The sequence below is a fragment of the Petromyzon marinus genome, chromosome 64, assembly GCF_048934315.1.
Source record: "Petromyzon marinus isolate PM22_M1 ecotype Great Lakes invasive population chromosome 64, UKy_Petmar_22M1.pri1.0, whole genome shotgun sequence".
Taxonomy (NCBI): Eukaryota; Metazoa; Chordata; class Hyperoartia; order Petromyzontiformes; family Petromyzontidae; genus Petromyzon; species Petromyzon marinus.
This window is the reverse complement of record NC_133730.1, coordinates 12,839,117-12,847,688: the sequence shown is the minus strand read 5'-3', so window position 1 is coordinate 12,847,688 and position 8,572 is coordinate 12,839,117.

Below are 8,572 nucleotides of genomic sequence, written 5' to 3'. Positions count from 1 at the left end.
TGTTTACTATGGTACTATAGTGTTGTGACCACGTGTATACTGTTTACTACAGTACTATAGTGTTGAGACCAAGTGTATACTGTTTACTATAGTACTGTAGAGTTGTGACCACGTGTATACTGTTTACTATAGTACTATAGTGTTGTGACCACGTGTATACTGTTTACTATAGTACTATAATGTTGTGACCACGTGTATACTGTTTACTACAGTACTATAGTGGTGTGACCACGTGTGTACTGTTTACTATAGTACTATAGTGTTGTGACCACGTGTATACTGTTTACTATAGTACTATAGTTTTGTGACCACGTGTGTAATGTTTACTACAGTACTATAGTGTTGTGATCACGTGTGTAATGTTTACTACAGTACTATAGTGTTGTGACCACGTGTATACTGTTTACTACAGTTCTATAGTGGTGTGACCACGTGTGTACTGTTTACTATAGTACTATAGTGTTGAGACCACGTGTACACTGTTTGCTACAGTACTATAGTGTTGTGACCACGTGTGTAATGTTTACTACAGTACTATAGTGTTGTGATCACGTGTGTAATGTTTACTACAGTACTATAGTGTTGTGACCACGTGTATACTGTTTACTACAGTACTATAGTGTTGTGACCACGTGTATACTGTTTACTATAGTACTATAGTGTGACCACGTGTATACTGTTTACTACAGTACTATAGTGTTGTGACCACGTCTATACTGTTTACTATAGTACTATAGTGTTGTGACCACGTGTATACTGTTTACTATAGTACTATAATGTTGTGACCACGTGTATACTGTTTACTACAGTTCTATAGTGGTGTGACCACGTGTGTACTGTTTACTATAGTACTATAGTGTTGTGACCACGTGTACACTGTTTGCTACAGTACTATAGTGTTGTGACCACGTGTGTAATGTTTACTACAGTACTATAGTGTTGTGATCACGTGTGTAATGTTTACTACAGTACTATAGTGTTGTGACCACGTGTATACTGTTTACTACAGTACTATAGTGTTGTGACCACGTGTATACTGTTTACTATAGTACTATAGTGTTTTGACCACGTGTTTACTGTTTACTATAGTACTATAGTGTTGGGACCACGTGTATACTGTTTACTATTGTACTGTAGTGTTGTGACCACGTGTATACTGTATACTACAGTACTATAGTGTTGTGACCACGTGTATACTGTTTACTATAGTACTATGGTGTTGGGACCACGTGTATACTGTTTACTACAGTACTATAGTGTTGTGACCACGTGTATACTGTTTCCTATAGTACTATAGTGTTGTGACCATGTGTATACTGTTTACTATAGTACTATAGTGTTGTGACCACGTCTATACTGTTTACTACAGTACTATAGTGTTGTGACCACGTGCATACTGTTTACTATAGTACTGTAGTGTTGTGACCACGTGTATACTGTATACTACAGTACTATAGTGATGTGACCACGTGTATACTGTTTACTATAGTACTATAGTGTTGGGACCACGTGTATACTGTTTACTACAGTACTATAGTGTTGTGACCACGTGTATACTGTTTACTATAGTACTATAGTGTTGTGACCACGTGTATACTGTTTACTATAGTACTATAGTGTTGTGACCACGTGTATACTGTTTACTATAGTACTATAGTGTTGGGACCACGTGTATACTGTTTACTACAGTTCTATAGTGTTGTGACCACGTGTATACTGTTTCCTATAGTACTATAGTGTTGTGACCATGTGTATACTGTTTACTATGGTACTATAGTGTTGTGACCACGTGTATACTGTTTACTACATTACTATAGTGTTGAGACCAAGTGTATACTGTTTACTATAGTACTGTAGAGTTGTGACCACGTGTATACTGTTTACTATAGTACTATAGTGTTGGGACCACGTGTATACTGTTTACTACAGTACTATAGTGTTGTGACCACGTGTATACTGTTTACTATAGTACTATAGTGTTGGGACCACGTGTATACTGTTTACTACAGTACTATAGTGTTGTGACCACGTGTATACTGTTTACTATAGTACTATAGTTTTGTGACCACGTCTATACTGTTTACTATAGTACTATAGTGTTGTGACCACGTGTATACTGTTTACTATAGTACTATAATGTTGTGACCACGTGTATACTGTTTACTACAGTTCTATAGTGGTGTGACCACGTGTGTACTGTTTACTATAGTACTATAGTGTTGTGACCACGTGTACACTGTTTGCTACAGTACTATAGTGTTGTGACCACGTGTGTAATGTTTACTACAGTACTATGGTGTTGTGATCACGTGTGTAATGTTTACTACAGTACTATAGTGTTGTGACCACGTGTATACTGTTTACTACAGTACTATAGTGTTGTGACCACGTGTATACTGTTTACTATAGTACTATAGTGTGACCACGTGTATACTGTTTACTACAGTACTATAGTGTTGTGACCACGTCTATACTGTTTACTATAGTACTATAGTGTTGTGACCACGTGTATACTGTTTACTATAGTACTATAATGTTGTGACCACGTGTATACTGTTTACTACAGTTCTATAGTGGTGTGACCACGTGTGTACTGTTTACTATAGTACTATAGTGTTGTGACCACGTGTACACTGTTTGCTACAGTACTATAGTGTTGTGACCACGTGTGTAATGTTTACTACAGTACTATAGTGTTGTGATCACGTGTGTAATGTTTACTACAGTACTATAGTGTTGTGACCACGTGTATACTGTTTACTACAGTACTATAGTGTTGTGACCACGTGTATACTGTTTACTATAGTACTATAGTGTGACCACGTGTATACTGTTTACTACAGTACTATAGTGTTGTGACCACGTGTATACTGTTTACTACAGTACTATAGTGTTGTGACCACGTGTATACTGTTTACTACAGTACTATGGTGTTGTGACCACGTGTATACTGTTTACTACAGTACTATAGTGTTGTGACCACGTGTATACTGTTTACTACAGTACTATAGTGTTGTGACCACGTCTATACTGTTTACTACAGTACTATAGTGTTGTGACCACGTGTATACTGTTTACTATAGTACTATAGTGTTGTGACCACGTGTATATTGTTTACTACAGTACTATAGTGTTGTGACCACGTGTATACTGTTTACTATAGTACTATAGTGTTGTGACCACGTGTTTACTGTTTACTATAGTACTATAGTGTTGTGACCACGTGTACACTGTTTACTACAGTACTATAGTGTTGTGACCACGTGTGTAATGTTTACTACATTACTATAGTGTTGGGACCACGTGTATACTGTTTACTACAGTACTATAGTGTTGTGACCACGTGTATACTGTTTACTATAGTACTATAATGTTGTGACCACGTGTATACTGTTTACTACAGTTCTATAGTGGTGTGACCACGTGTGTACTGTTTACTATAGTACTATAGTGTTGTGACCACGTGTACACTGTTTGCTACAGTACTATAGTGTTGTGACCACGTGTGTAATGTTTACTACAGTACTATAGTGTTGTGATCACGTGTGTAATGTTTACTACAGTACTATAGTGTTGTGACCACGTGTATACTGTTTACTACAGTACTATAGTGTTGTGACCACGTGTATACTGTTTACTATAGTACTATAGTGTGACCACGTGTATACTGTTTACTACAGTACTATAGTGTTGTGACCACGTGTATACTGTTTACTACAGTACTATAGTGTTGTGACCACGTGTATACTGTTTACTACAGTACTATGGTGTTGTGACCACGTGTATACTGTTTACTACAGTACTATAGTGTTGTGACCACGTGTATACTGTTTACTACAGTACTATAGTGTTGTGACCACGTCTATACTGTTTACTACAGTACTATAGTGTTGTGACCACGTGTATACTGTTTACTATAGTACTATAGTGTTGTGACCACGTGTATATTGTTTACTACAGTACTATAGTGTTGTGACCACGTGTATACTGTTTACTATAGTACTATAGTGTTGTGACCACGTGTTTACTGTTTACTATAGTACTATAGTGTTGTGACCACGTGTACACTGTTTACTACAGTACTATAGTGTTGTGACCACGTGTGTAATGTTTACTACATTACTATAGTGTTGGGACCACGTGTATACTGTTTACTACAGTACTATAGTGTTGTGACCACGTGTATACTGTTTCCTATAGTACTATAGTGTTGTGACCATGTGTATACTGTTTACTATAGTACTATAGTGTTGTGACCACGTGTATACTGTTTACTACAGTACTATAGTGTTGTGACCACGTGTATACTGTTTACTATAGTACTATAGTGTTGTGACCATGTGTATACTGTTTACTATAGTACTATAGTGTTGTGACCACGTCTATACTGTTTACTACAGTACTATAGTGTTGTGACCACGTGCATACTGTTTACTATAGTCCTGTAGTGTTGTGACCACGTGTATACTGTATACTACAGTAATATAGTGTTGTGACCACGTGTATACTGTTTACTATAGTACTATAGTGTTGGGACCACGTGTATACTGTTTACTACAGTACTATAGTGTTGTGACCACGTGTATACTGTTTACTATAGTACTATAGTGTTGTGACCATGTGTATACTGTTTACTATAGTACTATAGTGTTGTGACCACGTCTATACTGTTTACTACAGTACTATAGTGTTGTGACCACGTGCATACTGTTTTCTATAGTACTGTAGTGTTGTGACCACGTGTATACTGTATACTACAGTACTATAGTCTTGTGACCACGTGTATACTGTTTACTATAGTACTATAGTGTTGGGACCACGTGTATACTGTTTACTACAGTACTATAGTGTTGTGACCACGTGTATACTGTTTCCTATAGTACTATAGTGTTGTGACCATGTGTATACTGTTTACTATAGTACTATAGTGTTGTGACCACGTCTATACTGTTTACTACAGTACTATAGTGTTGTGACCACGTGCATACTGTTTACTATAGTACTATAGTGTTGGGACCACGTGTATACTGTTTACTATAGTACTATAGTGTTGGGACCACGTGTATACTGTTTACTACAGTACTATAGTGTTGTGACCACGTGTATACTGTTTACTATAGTACTATAGTGTTGTGACCACGTCTATACTGTTTACTATAGTACTATAGTGTTGTGACCACGTGTATACTGTTTACTATAGTACTATAATGTTGTGACCACGTGTATACTGTTTACTACAGTACTATAGTGGTGTGACCACGTGTGTACTGTTTACTATAGTACTATAGTGTTGTGACCACGTGTACACTGTTTGCTACAGTACTATAGTGTTGTGACCACGTGTGTAATGTTTACTACAGTACTATAGTGTTGTGATCACGTGTGTAATGTTTACTACAGTACTATAGTGTTGTGACCACGTGTATACTGTTTACTACAGTACTATAGTGTTGTGACCACGTGTGTACTGTTTACTATAGTACTATAGTGTGACCACGTGTATACTGTTTACTACAGTACTATAGTGTTGTGACCACGTGTATACTCTTTACTACAGTACTATAGTGTTGTGACCAAGTGTGTACTGTTTACTACAGTACTATAGTGTTGTGACCACGTGTATACTGTTTACTATAGTACTGTAGTGTTGTGACCACGTGTATACTGTATTTTTTATAGTACTATAGTGTTGTGACCACGTGTATACTGTTTACTACAGTACTATAGTGTTGTGACCACGTGTGTACTGTTTACTACAGTACTATAGTGTTGTGACCACGTGTATACTGTTTACTATAGTACTATAGTGTTGTGACCACGTGTATACTGCGGGATTGTGGGTAATCGTCTCCCATGCTCGGTCTCAGTCGGTGTGCCTCACTCGTATAGTCAACATCCGTGCGAACCTATCTTGTTTACTATAGTACTATAGTGTTGTGACCACGTGTATACTGTTTACTACAGTACTATAGTGTTGTGACTACGTGTATACTGTTTACTACAGTACTGTAGTGTTGTGAATACGTGTGTGCGTAAAGCATTTTTTTATTTTGTGTCCATGTGTAGTGACTGTTCTTTAGTAACTGTACTGCAAGTGAAAGTCGTCCTACACAATAACCATCCTCTATCTCGTCTCCCTCACACCAGCCACGATTAAATGTAATTAATAAATTTGATTACTTTATATTAAATAATAAAAATATAAAAAGGTATTTTGTATTAATATTTTTTATATGAATACGGTATTTTTGGTTTGTGGAACGAATCATCTGAGTTTCCATTATTTCTTATGGGGGAAATTCGCTTTGATATACGAGTGCTTTGGATTAAGAGCACGTTTCCAGAAGGAATTATGCTCGCAATCCAAGGTTTCACTTTATTAGTTATTTTTCTATCTACGTGATTTTACCGAAAGATACCAAAGAGTATGCTGTTGTTAGTTTAAATGTTTGGTAAGTAAGACTTAGTCTGTGCTGCTCTCCAGTTGCCTGGATGAAAAGTGGCCCAAGTTTTTCCCAATACTGGCCTCCTGGCTCAAAAACGTAAAAAACAAACTCGCAAGTCTGTCCCCAGGGTCACAACGCACTCACAGACACGGAGCAGGGAGATTCAGCTAATGACGCCGTTGATGTTTTTCGTAACTTTTGCAGAGAGCGATGAGAATGAGGATGAGGACCGGAAGGAGGAAGATTTCCCGGGCGCTGCAGAGAAAGAAAGGTGGAGGTCTCGGCCGAGCACCGAGTCCCTGGGCTCGTATGGCCGCGGCGCGGAGACGAAAGCGGCGGGCGCAGGGGAGGGGAAACAGCCCCGGCACCAAGCAGAGCTGTGCTCCTCACCTGAAGAATCCAGCTCCACTCAGGCCATCGCTCCCACTGGGGCCATCGCCTCCACCTCCACTCGGGCCATTGCCTCCATCTCTACTCGGGCCATCGCCTCCACCGCTGCCATCGCCTCCCCCGCTGCCATCGCCTCCACCTCCACTCAGGCCATCGCCTCCATCTCTACTCAGGCCATCGCCTCCCCCACTGATATCAACTCCACCTCCAATGCTTCCATCGCCTCCACCTCCACTCGGGCCATCACCTCCACCTCCACTCGGGCCATCGCCTCCACCTCCACTCGGGCCATCGCCTCCACCTCTACTCAGGCCATCGCCTCCACCTCTACTCAGGCCATCGCCTCCACCTCCACTCAGGACATCGTCTCCATCTCTACTCAGGCCATCGCCTCCCCCACTGATATCAACTGCACCTCCACTGCTTCCATCGCCTCCACCTCCACTCAGGCCATCGCCTCCACCTCCACTCGGGCCATCTTCTCCACCTCCACTCGGGCCATCGCCTCCACCTCTACTCAGGCCATCGCCTCCACCTCCACTCAGGCCATCGCCTCCACCTCTACTCAGGCCATCGCCTCCACCTCCACTCAGGCAATCGCCTCTACCTCCACTCGGGCCATCGCCTCCACCTCTACTCAGGCCATCGCCTCCACCTCTACTCAGGCCATCGCCTCCATCTCTACTCAGGCCATCGCCTCCACCTCTACTCATGCCATCGTCTCCACCTCAACTCAGGCCATCGCCTCCACCTCTACTCAGGCCATCGCCTCCACCTCCACTCAGGACATCGTCTCCATCTCTACTCAGGCCATCGCCTCCCCCACTGATATCAACTCCACCTCCACTGCTTCCATCGCCTCCACCTCCACTCAGGCCATCGCCTCCACCTCCACTCGGGCCATCTTCTCCACCTCCACTCGGGCCATCGCCTCCACCTCTACTCAGGCCATCGCCTCCACCTCCACTCAGGCCATCGCCTCCACCTCTACTCAGGCCATCGCCTCCACCTCCACTCAGGCAATCGCCTCTACCTCCACTCATGCCATCGTCTCCACCTCAACTCAGGCCATCGCCTCCACCTCCACTCAGGCCATCGCCTCCACCTCTACTCAGGCCATCGCCTCCATCTCTACTCAGGCCATTGCCTCCACCTCTACTCATGCCATCGTCTCCACCTCAACTCAGGCCATCGCCTCTACCTCTACTCAGGCCATCGCCTCCACCTCTACTCAGGCCATCGTCTCCACCTCTACTCAGGCAATCGCCTCCATCTCTACTCAGGCCATTGCCTCCACCACTGATATCAACTCTACCCCCACTGCTGACATCGACTCCACCTTCACTCCTGCCATTGCCTCAACCTTCACTTCTGCCATCGCCTCCACTGCCACTATTGCCACCACCGCCACTCGCACCATCACCTCCACCCATGAGTAATCAAGCTAACCCCCAGGATTGGGAGCTCCCTGCTTTCCACCTGCCTCCACCTCCACCAGAGCCCTGGGCTCCTCCACCCCACCGTGATACCAGACCGGGCCCGGCACACGAGTCTTTTGCTCCCTGTTCTTCACGGCAGCGTTACCGCAAGTCCCGCAACAGCCGCCTTCCTCCCCGCCTCCGCAAACCTCCTCTCGAATCCTCAACTCCATCCGCATTGATTCGTCCCATCCACCCGGACCGAGAGCACCTTCCCCCCGGCCTCGCTCCACCTGCAGGGCAGCGGATCCCCCCCCA